Genomic DNA, 13,734 nt, shown 5'->3' with positions numbered 1-13,734 from the left:
TCACGGTGTGCTCGTGTCTGTTATTTCAGATCGAGGTACGTAGTTTACCGCACATTTCTAGAGGGCTGTACAGCGTGAGTTAGGCACGCGGGTGGAGTTGAGTACAACATTTCATCCACACATAGATGAACAATCAGAGCACACTATTCAAATATTGAAAGATATGTTTCGCGCTTGTGTTATAGATTTTGGAGGTTCTTGGGATCATTTCTTTCCACTTGCGGAGTTTGCTTATAATAATAGCTACCAGTCGAGCATTCAGATGGCTCCATATGAGTCATTATACGGAAGACAATGTCGATCGCCAGTTGTTTGGTTTGAACCGGGGGAGGCTCGGTTGTTGGGTACCGATTTGGTACATGATGCCTTGGATAAGGTCAAGATTATTCAGGATTGACTTCGTACAACTCAGTCTAGATAAAAGAGTTATGCCGACCAAAAAATTCGTGATATTGCATTCATGGTTGGAGAAAGAATATTGCTCCAGGTTTCACCTATGAAAGGTGTAATGAGGTTCGGGAAGAAGGACAAGTTGAGCCCTAGGTATATCGGACCCTTTGAAATTCTTAAAAGGGTGGGTGAAGTAGCCTACAGGCTTGTATTACCACCTAGTTTATCAGTGGTTCATCCGGTGTTCCATGTGTCTATGCTCTGTAAATATCATGGTGATCCGTCCCATGTGTTAGATTTCAGCTATGTCCAGTTGGACAAGGATTTGACTTAACAGGAGGAGCCGGTGGCAATTCTAGCCTGGCAAGTTCGCCAGTTGAGATCAAAGAGTTACCCTTCAGTTCGAGTGCAGTGGAGAGGTCAGCCTATTAAGGCAGCTACTTGGGAGTCCTAGTCCGATATGCGGAGTAGATATCCCTACATTTTCACTATCTTAGGTATTTTTCTATGTCCGTTTGAGGATGATCAATTGTTTTAGATGCTGAAATCATGTGATGACCCAAAATGTCATCTTATATTTTAGAACTCGAATCTGCGCTCTTAAGCCTTAAAAATATCATTTTTACCCTCTTCGATTTGCGTGCGCAGTCCGGGCAGGTTTCCGGAAAGATTTTATGTTGAAAACTAATGAAAATAAGAATGTTTGCTTTAAAAGTTAATGTTTGTTGACTTCGGTTAAAATTTTAGTAAATGGGTCCGGATCCGTGCTTTGACGGTCTCGGTAGGTCCGTCTCAAATTATGGGACCTGGGCGTATCCCCGGAATCAAATTCGGAGGTCCCTAGCTTGAGTTATGATTTTTTGATGAAAATTAAAAGTCGGGAAATTATTTGTTTTTAAGAATTGATTGATATTTGGCATTGTTAGTATCGGGTACGTATTTTGGTTTCGGAGCCTGGTACAGGTTTATTATGATATTTAAGACTTGTCTGTGAAATTTGGTGAGAAACGAAGTTGATTTGACGAGATTCAGATGTCCAGTTGAGAAGATATGAATTTTAAAGTGTTCTTGAGAATTTCATTTGATTTGATGCTAAATTCGTAGTTTCGGGTGTTATTTTGGCGATTTGATCGCGCGAGCAAGTTCATATGGTATTTTTAGACTTGTGTGCATGTTTGGTTTGGAGCCCCGAGGGCTTCAGTGAGTTTCGGATAGGCCACGAGATGTTTTGGACTTTGGAAATCTGGTTTTTCTGCAGAATATGTGTTCTGGCATGTCCTTTTTCGCGTTTGCGAAGTTACTCTCATGAACGCGAAGAGTAAACTGTGCAGCTGAGGATTTCTTCTTCGTGAACGCGAAGGATTGATTGCGAACGTGAAGCAATATGGGCGTTACCCTTCGCGAAGACCAGGGAATGGTAGCCTACGCGAACGCAAGCACTGCCTTGCGAACGCGAAGGATTTTGCAGCCCATACACTTCGCGAACGCGATGAACACTGTCGCCCAGCACTTAACAGAATCCAAAACAAGATTTTTGCAAAAAAAATATCATTTTTCCCAAACACCAAACGGTGAGGGGCAATTTTTCAAGAGTCATTCCTTCCCCAAATTGATGGTACGTGATTCTAAACCATTTTTTTTCAATTACCCATTATATTTCTTGAATTTTCAACCTAAAATTTAGAGTTTTCATGGTAGAATTAGGGGTTAGGATAGAAAATAAGAATTTGGGGAATTTGGGGATTTAGACCTCAATTTGAGGTCGGATTCCAAAACTAATTACACATTTAGGCTCGGGGGTGAATGGGTAAAAAGATTTTGGTCCGAACCTTGGGTTTTGACCAAGCGGGCCCGGGGTTAATTGTTTTGACTTTTTGGAGGAAAAATTAGAAAATTTAATTTAAGCAATATAATTGATTCCTTTAGCAATATTTGATATTATTGAGTCATTTTTGAATAGATACGAGTGGTTTGGAGGTGAATTCCAAAGGAAAAGTTGTGATTGAGAATTAAGTGGCATTCGGAGGGAAGTAAGTGTTGTGTCTAACCCTGACTTGAGGGAATTAGGAACCTTAAATTATTTGCTAAGTGAAATTCATGTGAGCGGCGTATATGTGAGGTGGCGAGTACCTATGCGCCGCCAATTTACATGTTTTTTCATGTTTCTCTATTTTTCTGATATTGTCTCATTCCTATGCCAAATTGCTACGTGTTATACTAGTGTTGTCCAAATTATCGTTTTTAATATGTTTATGGATTTTTTTGGTGATAATTAGTTTTTATTTCAAAGTTGAGATTGATATTATGGAATCAAATGTTGAAGTAAGGTTTGTACTTGTTATTCTATCTCCCTGTTGTTATTTATGCATTGCATTATGGTAAGGGAGAGTGTTAATGCATGAAAGGTGATGCCGTGCCATATTTTGAGTGTTAATGCACGAAGGGTGATGTCATGCCATATTGTGAGTGTTAATGCACAAAGGGTGATGTTGTGCCATAATGTGAGTGTTAATGGACGAAATATGATGTCGTGCCATGATATGAGAGTAAAAGCACGAAAGGTGATGTCGTGCCATTTATATTAATTTTATGGTGAGATTGAGAGTAAAAGCACAAAGGGTTATGCCATGCATTTTTCTTTATTGTATTCACTATTCCTGTTGATTCATGGTATATTGACTGCCCGGTGATCATTCTGTTGTAATTCTTTATCTTGTATTCCCCTCAGTATGTCTCATCTCCCGACATTTCCTGTTTAGTTTTTCATTCCTGTTATTTGTATATATATAGTTAAATTGTACAAGTTGATTGTAGGTGCCTTGCCTTAGCCTCGTCACTACTTCGTCGAGGTTAGGTTCGACACTTACCAGTATATGGGGTTGGTTGTACTGGTGCTGCACTCTGCACTTTCTGTGCATATTTTGATACCGGCTCAGGTTGATCAAGATTTGGTATTGGTCCGCTGTCTGGAGACTCAAGGTAGATCTGTCAGTGTTCACAGACCTTGATGTCCCCGTCTATCCTTTATGCCCTACTGTTTTCTTTCATTCATACAGTTGTATTTCTTTCAGACTATTACTTGTAGTAAATTCTAGAATGTTCGTGAATTGTGACTCCAGATCCGGATGATAGTAATTAATACCGTTTTATGATATTCCACACTTATTATATTTCAATTGAGTTAATTATTGTTATTTACTGAATGGAAATAAGGAATTGGTTTAACGATTTTCTAACGCTGGCTTGCCTAGCAAGTGAAATATTAGGCGCCATCACGGTCCCATCGGTAGAAAATTTCGGATCGTGACAGTTTCCTAGAGCAATATTACATCGCATTGCCTATGCAAAATGAGCCATGTTTTGGACATGGAGCCATCTCTTATTTTATTGTGGAACATAGAGGCAGAGCAGCTGGTTGCATAAAGTATCCTTCATTCACGCAGAGTCCGAGAAAGAGTCGTACCTAAGAGTGTGATGTAGACAACATACCCTAATGCAAGTATTGTGTAACATAGGGCGTAACAATCATGATAAAACTTCTCGGAATTCATAAAACTTGAGGATTTATTACATCTTTTATGAGTTTATCAACTATTTTGTAAACTTCAATGGCAATACTATATTACTTGTAGCTAATAAAAGAAAGAAGCTCCATCAGGGGTGTTTCTCCACTCTTCTCCATGAATTCATGAAATGTGATTTTCTTTTTATTATTTTGCTAATTTATGATCTTGTAATGAAAGAGACCTAACAAATTACCTAACCTTATTATCAACTTGGAGTATTTAGTCTGTTCAGCGAAAATTGTTGTGATTATTATGGGTTTAGAAACTGTGGATTAATTTAAAGACAATTGCTTCATAGTTCTTATTAAGCATATGTTTTTTGGAAGTTAAATACATTTCGATTGCAGCTAACTTTTTGAAGTTAACTATGTGTTGCTAATTGTTTGTAAGTTTTGCTATATAATCTTTTCCTAAATTGTAATTTTATCTTTTGAATTACATTTCTATTGTTTTTGTATAGATTTACTTTGTTATGCACGCTTGTTGGAGTAAGGTTAGCAACAACATCCTCGAATTTCCTTTGAGCTGCGGTTTTTTCACGAGGAAACATCCACTTTAACTAGGATTTTGTAGGACTAATTGAAATCAACTTAGCTCTAGTTTGGACGTAGATTTTGATTACTTTTTTCCAAAAAAAATTAAAATTATTGTTCGTTTATGGAATTTTATCAGTTTTTGAAAAAGAAATTAAAGAAAAAATTTCACATTCCAAAAATTGATTTGCGGCAATTTTTGGGTAAATGTTTTTCTCCCTCACAAAATTTTAAATTTTTTTAAAGTAAAATATATATCCAAACATAACTTTAATTTCAAAAAATTATTTTTTAAGATAACTTTTAAATATTTTTAAAAATTTCAACCAGATATATGTCTAAATGGCTAGCTTATTGTGTGGGAAATCGGCTCTTACTGGTATGTGGCACTAAATCATAGGTCTTGGTTATCCAAGTGTAATGAAAAGGAGAAGTGAGGTGTCACTAAATTATAAGTCTTGGTCATCCTAGAGTGCGGTTAATTGTTAAAGGAAACTTCTATAGAAGTATTTCTTTTCTCTTTGTTAATAATAATGGTTGTAAAATTTACTACTTCCATTTTTCAACTGATGGGAATGAGTAGATGATATTTCTTTTTTATTGTGTTGGACATAATCCTATCTCTTGAGTTCAAGTTGAAACCTATTTTAAAACTAGCCAACACAAAAGGTTATGAGAGACCATATTTTTAATCCAAAAAAGGTTATTTTTCCCGATAAAAATGCAAATTATATAGTATCATTGTTATTCAAGAATTTGTTTAATGTCAGTATTGTGTTTGGACTTTGCAGAAAAAGGGATATCCAGATCTTTATTCGAACTACTTTAAAGGCACAATGTTTGATAATAACAACAACAACAAAAAATAAAAAAAAAATCAATTTCTTATAAAAGATAATCTAATCAGGTACACCACAAATGCTAGGACCTCAGATTTTACGGATATTTTTATGAAAGTCTTTCATTTGCTTCTATTCTATGAAAATTTAATTTTCTCTTAATATATCCTAATTTATGGCTTCACTGAAGATTGAAAGAATGCTAGCAAATCAGATATTGAAGACTGATAAGTGATAATGTTATGTATGTGTTAGTTGAAGTCTTCAGTCCAAAATTGAAGGAAAGTCAAATTTCCTAATTTGTGAAAAATATTTTTCATTTTCTGACAACTAAATATATAAGAAAGTGTCTTATACCAAATACACCAATTTTCAATAGGATAAAGTAAAGCCAACGTGGCAGGATAAGTCCAAAATATGTGGAGCATTAACCGATGGGTTTCTTTTATTTTGTTATGGAAATTGGACAGGGTCTATTACAGTACAGTTTTTTTTATCAGTGGAATGATGTGGCTAACTTGCAGTATTTTGGATATTAAAATTTTCTCTTTATTAATTAGCTTGAATTATAATAAGATATTCTTTAAGCCCCAAAAATTTACAAAAAAATGTATTATATAGACATTGAAATTTCAAAAAAGAATTTGAATTTATCTCTCGTTTTTCTCCTTTTTTTTTTTTTTTTTTTGAAATTCAAAGCATCATTTTGCTTTGTGACATGTTTTCCCCTGGGAGCTTCAAAATTTTGAGTTTACCTTTTCATTCTGTTCGTAAGTGGTATAATTCCCCTTTACTAGTAAATTTATGTACAATTTCTATTTTAGTTTTACGCCATTGTTACAGACGAAGTTGCTTTATTGTCTTGGGATTGGCTGTAATATGTATTATGTAATATAGTTGAATTGTCATAACTCAAATGAAGGGGAGCCTTGGCGTTACTGATAAAGTTGTTGACATGTGACCAAGAGGTCACGGGATCGAGCCGTGAAAACAACATCTTGCAAAAATGTAGGATAAAGTTGCGTACAATAGATCTTTGTGATCCGGTCCTTCCCCGGACCACACGCATAGCGGGAGCTTAGTGCACTTGACTGCCCTTTTGTCATAACTCAAATATGTAGAGTTAGAGTTCGTGATTAACATTCTACTCATCTTTGCAATACATGATTCAAGGGTCGGAACTTCAATATGTTTGAGGAGGTCTGATCGTGTTACATTAAATTAAATGATTATTTTATTATAAGTTTTGTTCGTTTTTGATCATTTATAATTAAGCTGCTACTAATTTCAATGAGAATATTCACAGTAGACTATTAGATGCACTGATGATTTAAGTCTGTGTTTTAAATGTGAATTAAACAATCAAACGAGGGAACTCAAAATTTGAAAATACATTAAAGAATTTTAAAACTGAAATACACACTTGAAGGTCGTATATAGAAGTAGAACTTATACGAATAAACCAGGCATTAATTGGGTCAATAATCTTACACGGGAATGAATCATGTCATTATTCTTATTTTCATTTTATGGACTGGTTTCGCTATTAAGGTATCGCGTTTTTGAGGCTACAATTTAAATTTTGTATGTGTTCGTCCGATGGATTAGATTTATCTGTAAAAACTAAAAAGAACAACTCATCCAACTAATTTTAAAATGAAATTCCACTTATGCAAGTTAAATGTGACATCAAAACCCAAATAACAAAATTTCTAACATGTGATAAATTAATTAAGGTATTCAATACTACTACCCCCATTACTTAACAATGTCCATAGCTGTATCTATTGTTCTGGCTCACTTAAATAAATTTGAAGTGTGTTGGAAATTAAACCAATAATGATATCAGAAAAACAGATTAATTAATGGCCATTAGTCTAAAAAAAAATAGCTCAAAGCATCATTTTAAGAGAAAATGTGATTAATTTGCGCTCAAACTCCTACTTTCTACATAATTCCACTTTTTTGTATTGTCTTATTATTACTTTGGAAAAAAAGGAAAGGCTCACCTTTTTATATTAGTTTGAAAAGTTGGCAATTATAGTAAAACTTTTCTCGAACAATACAGGTCTGATAAGGTTTTGTACAATATCAATGAAATAATACAGTACTAATTAAATAGATTGCAAAAAAAAGGGATGAAAATAATGAAAAAAAGAAGAGAAAAGACCCGCCAAATAAGATAAGAATAGAGCATTTTGGTAATTGGTGTACTTTTTTTTTCAAGCTTCAGACGAGCTCTAATTCGTACATATAGTGTAAGTTAGCATTTTCTCTAAAATGCATACTCAACTTATTTTAACATTTGGTAAAGGTTAACCTTATATTCATTATTTTTTTGTACTACTCTTTGAAATTACAGAGTCACTTGTTGGAGAGTTTCCATTTCTTGACCAAACAGCAAAAATGGCAGATTTTCTTGAACCTGAAGGTTAACCTTTTATTCATTGCTTTTTTGTATTACTCTTTCACTTGTTTTGGATCGTTCGTTAAGTTGGGTTTTATTTTCAAAATAGTATTGTTTGGTTATGGTGTTTAAGCTGATCGGTCTTTAAAATGCACCCATTCATTTTGAAGTCAACATTCAACTTGCATATATCTTTGTTGATTTGTGAATAATGCTTAAATATAGCTGAAACTGAACTTGTTTTATCCTTTTTATCTCTGGCTCAAGATTCCAATGGACTGATTATGCCGCCATCACTTAACTCTCCTGCACCTCAAGATTTGGAAGGTGATAATTCATACTTACCCTTTTTTCATTGATTGATCTGCTTAAATTGTGTTTTAGAATCACAAAATGAATGCTTCCTTGTCTAGTTGTTGCATGTCATGTCACTTCCATGTTCGTAGCTTGCTTCATTGGAGGATTGTGTCTTTCTATCTGGGCAGCAGACAAGAAATTAAGAAATCTGATCCCTTTGGCTTGACCAAAGGAGAGAACACTTAAATTCTCAAGTAGAAGTAATTTTGAAGGTGGAGAATGAAAGGATACGTGATAATGAGAATGGAAGTATTGATCCCACGTTACCATTACATCCCCTAGTTAAGGCTAAATGGGTGGTAGCCCGATCTGTGCTGATAATAGATTCTGAGAAGTATTCAAGTAAATTTGAAAATTACAACTCAGCAATTTTTTTGTACTGCAATTATAGATGTGGTAGTTAATGTGATTGGTTTATGCTGCATTGCATACTTCACATATTACCATAAGTGATTTTCGTTTAATTCATTACTTGACGTTGACAATTCTAAAGTATCAACCGTATGACTTTGTTGGAAAATTAAACTTCTTTTAGATTTGAGTTACAAGTGTGCCAAGTAATCTTGCTAACCATTTGCTTACGGATGTTGATGTGTTAGGGTGTAAAAACCCTATGACACCACGAGAGCCTATGCAACTTCCTTATCTTATCGAGACTAAAGTGTTGGATTTTGCATCTGTTACTGCTATTATTTTCTAGAATAGTCTGCTAGAAGATTCAAAATTTTAATTATAGTAAGAGTTTAGTAATTTAGTTGTAGGAAAAGTCTACTACTTTATTTATTTAGTTATTTAAAGCCCTATGATTAATAAAATTTTAGAGACAGTTTTTCAATCTTATTTTCAACCTTCTTGCTACTTGCATATTTTTTCTAAAATCCAAAACAGTGGTATCAGAGCCTCCATTGATCTTGACAGATCTCTGAATTCGCTGAAAAACAATCAATTTCAACCACTTTTAAACCATACGCATTTCTATTCATACTGATTTTTAACCAAATTTTTAACAATGGTAAGCAGCGGTCTCTCTTTGAATATCTCGCAAACTTTCACTGGTGAAAACTATCAGATTTGGTCAGTGAAGATGAAATCTTATCTTGAAGCTTATGATCTATGGGAAGTTGTAATGGAAAACAAACTTATACAACCACTTCCTGCAAATCCTACCCTTGCCCAATTCAAAGCTCATTCAGATGAGAAAACCAAAAAATACAAAGCCAAAACTATAATTCAATTCAGTTACAGATTCAATCTTCTCTAAAATCATTGCATGTGAGACAACAAAAGAAGCTTGGGAAACACTCAAACAAGAGTATCAAGGAAGTGAACGAGGCAGACAAAATCAGATTTTAAATTTGAAAAAAGATTTTGAATCTCTTAGAATGTAAGATGATGAGACTATCGCTAAGTATTCTGACCGAATTTCTTTAATTGTCAATAAAATAAGGTTACTTGGCGAGGATTTCAAAGATGACAGGATAGTTGAAAAAATTCTTGTGACAATTCCCGAGAGATTTGAATCCAAAATTTTCTCTCTGGAAGAATCTAAAGATCTCTCTATCATTTCTGTTGCAGAATTAATAAATGTTATTCAAGCACAAGAACAAAGAAGGGCCTTCAGACAAGACAAAGTTACTGAGGTTATTTTTTATGCGAAACACCAAAAAGAAAAAGTCGATTATCCTTATTGCAAATATTGTAAAAAGAAAATATACTTAGAAAAATTTTGTTAGTGCAGACCTGATGCATTATGTGAAAATTGCAAACAAAAAGGTCATGTTACAAAAATGTGCAAGTTCAAAGATGCTCATGCACAAGCACTAATAGCAGAAGAATGAATTGAGGATGACCTTCTTTAGACTGCAGCAACAGAAGCAAGGAGGAGTGTTGAATTTTACATCTGTTACTACTACTGTTTTCTAGAATAATTAGTTGTTTAGTTTTAGAAAGAATCTGCTAGAAGATTCAGAATTTTAATTATAATAAGAGTTTAGTAATTTAGTTGTCCACATAAGAATGCATGCTATGCTTTACTTGTTGCTTTTGCTGGGACTTTATTAGATTAAGTAACTTCTTAAAGATCATGATACTGTGTTTACATATATTGTGGTTTTACTTTTTGGCCATTGTGCCTAATTATCATATAGTCCAACATTACTTATTATGTTAGGAAGTATTAGTTTGGAATGTAATCATTTATATAGGCAGCCCCTGGTATCGAATAAGTTTTTGTTCTGTTTCTATACTCGGAGGTTGAGCTATGACAAAGCTATCCCACAAATTAACTTTTTATCTCCCTGTTGAATCAGTAGACTTAACCCCAATTGGTTGTTGCCTTATGCTCGTAGTAGCAGTTAAATATCATTACTTCTAGATTGTTATTGAGCAGATTGTGTAAGGCTCACTCATCGAGTGGGCGATGTAGCAGTTAAATTGAAATGTAGCAATGGATTGAGTGTTTGTTGATGCTGGACTGCCCATGATAGATTGAATCTTCTAGTTCATTTTATGATTAAAGATCGGATCTTTGTTTTTGGTTTTTGATGAATATTTTGGTATCTTTTGTTTGTGTTTGGTGTTTTGTAGGAGGAGGATGAACAGAAAGCTGTGGATGCAGCATTGATTGTGTTCCTGAATATTTGAAGTCTTATTTGTCTGCTAGAGTCGGGCGTGAAGCCCCATGAGCTTGTCTTTTAGGTAGAGATATTTGAAATAACTCTTGATGAAAATAATTTTCTTTAAATCTATTTTGTTTCTGTTCTGTTTTGAGTTTGCTTTTAGTAGTCGTATTGAAGATTTCGTTGGTTATAAACATCTTAAATGGATATACAATGGGAGATTTGCACTTCTCTTATATATCCTGATATATTGTGTTATAGAAGTCAATGCTTGAGCTTAGGTTGAATTGAGTACTCTTGATCTTGACTGTGCAAAGGTGGCTATCTTTTCTCCTTGCTATTGTGTTATAAAGATTAATGCCCCTATAGGTATGTTGTGTTCTGTCATATGTGTGCGCATTACGTTGTTGAATGAGAAGAGAGAAATGACATAGAAATGTTTTATGGTTGTAGTCTTCTAGGTGTGCTATGCGTTTTAATCTCCATTGCAATTCTATCGTCTGCATTTGAAGTACAAATAGTGGCTTTCCATTTTTGATGTGGTAGATTTTCATCGGCCTCCTTTACTAGTAATCTTACGAGCTAGAAGTATTAAGTTTTGCTCTTGATTTTTTGTTGGCCGTAGTTGGTTATGAACTATTTTTCTTGAGGATCTAATATGTAAAATTGCTAGATAGGAAAAATGGCAATATGCAAGTTGACTTGTTAGAAAACACAGGTTGCTCGTATCTCTATCAAAGCATACATTGATGCGAATGATTGGTAGATTAATGAAATGTTAAACTTGTCTGTTTTAGCTAAATAACAACATGAAAGAAAAAAAAAAACTTAAGCGGGGCGGGGTAGAATAATGAAATGTTTGCAAGGTAAAACTTGACCTATCTCGTCTGCCACTAAGTATGTTCATGGTTCAGTTTGTTTTGATTTTTGCCAAAACCAACATGAATCCAACTATGTCGATTTATTTATACTCAAATCCACCTAACGAATTAGAGCCCCTTTTTTTGTGTCGAGTTTGTCGGTTTTTTAGTTTTTATAATATGAAATAAAAGTTTATGTCTTTCAATCTAGTACAGTTAAAACACAATTTCTCCTATGCATGTATATGTTTAGCAAGAATTAAACAAATTGCTTTACCTATTATCAGTTGAAATATTTATATGTAGTTAACCCAAAAAAAAAAGAAATATTTATATGTAGAAATTTCACTATGAGACATTACGATGATTTACTTTCATAACATTACATCAATAATATGTTTTCAGACTTATCTCGCCTTAATGATTGAAACAGTAATTAAACCACTCTTAAATATAGACGAGCATAAAATTCAAGCAAGCACCATTAATATATTTATATATAAAAAACATTGGCGTAGGGTTGATGTTTTTCTTAAACTAGTATTCGTACCCTCACAATGCGCGGATCGTATCAAAGAATATTAAATTGTGATCGAATTCATTTGAACATATTAAATTGTATTGTTTCAATAAATTTTCATGATCATTTATCAATAATCAATAATCAATAATATTTTTTGTGTTATTTACTTCATCTTATTTTAAAAATTAAAGTATAACATCGCCATTATTTCTATCTCCTGCTTTGTGTATTTTTCCTATTTATTTTATCGACAATTATTATTTTTAGTTGGTTACCTATAGTTTAAATAAATACCATATTTAAAATCTAATTGAGACTTTGAATTCTACAATAATGAGATAACAATCCTAGTTCTTTTGACAAAACACTCGGTGAAATACGAAATTGAATTGATCCATGCTTAATTTTAATATTTTTGGTAACCAACTCTACGAAGAAATCATAAAGAGAAAGCTAATCAGTTGAGGCAGAAAGAATAATTCAACCAATTCATGCACTGATAATATGTCTTTTGTTTGGTGTAAGTATCATTTTTTTCCTCCGTAAGTTTATTAAGTAGATAAACTTTTTGAATTTGATGTAATCGATGAATCCTATGAAATTCTAACGACTCGGCCGGTCGTTTTGAGTATTACAGCCTCGTTCCCCCATTTACTGTTCATTTTGTGCTTTACAGTTGTTATGTGACTTGTCGGAGAGGTTTCAGAATGAATTGGAACACTTAGTTCCAAGTTTAAGCTTAAGTTAAAATAGTTGACCAGATGTTGACTTATGTGTAAACGACCCCGAAATAGAGTTTTGATTGTTCCAATAGCTATGTATGGTGATTTTGGACTTAGGAGTGTGTCCGGAAAATTATTTGGAAACACGTAGCTAAATTATGCTTGAAATGGCGAAAATAGGAAATTTAAGTTTGGAAGTTTCACCGGGGAGTTGATTTTTTGATATCGGGGTCGGAATCCTATTCTGGAAATTGGAATAGGTCTGTTATGTCATTTATGACTTGTGTGCAAAATTTGAGGTCAATCGGACTTGATTTGATAAGTTTCTGCATCGAATGTAGAAGTTGGAATTTTTTAGTTTCATTAAGCTTGAATTGGGGTATGATTCGTGATTTTAGCATTGTTTGATGTGATTTGAGGTTTCGACTATGTCCGTATGATATTTTAGGACTTGTTGGTATAATTAGTTGAGATCCCGAGGGCCTCGGGTGAGTTTCGGATGGTTAACAGATCAAAACTTGAACTTAGAGAAATTCTAGAAAATTTGTAGTTCTGGTGCAATCGTACATGTGATGAAATTGGTCGCAGGTATGCGACCGCAGAAGCGACAATGCCATCGCAGAAGCAGATAGGGGCTGGTGAGGCAATGGTCATAGGTGCGAGGGAATTTCTGCACCTACGTGACCGCAAATGCGGACATGGAACCACAGAAGCGCTAAGTCCGCAGAAGCGGACTAGGTCTCGCAGAAGCAGAGGCGGTGAAGGCCTTGGCAAACCGCAGAAGCGGTTGGTTTCTCGCACCTGCGAGACCGCAGAAGCGGCTAAGTGGGTCGCAGGTGCGGAACCCCTAGACAGTATACATTTCGAAGGGGTTCCGAGTTTTTGTCATTTTTAGACATTTCCAACATGGTTTGGGGCG

The sequence above is a fragment of the Nicotiana tomentosiformis genome, chromosome 5 (assembly GCF_000390325.3).
Source record: "Nicotiana tomentosiformis chromosome 5, ASM39032v3, whole genome shotgun sequence".
NCBI lineage: Eukaryota > Viridiplantae > Streptophyta > Magnoliopsida > Solanales > Solanaceae > Nicotiana > Nicotiana tomentosiformis.
This window is presented reverse-complemented; position numbering follows the sequence as displayed.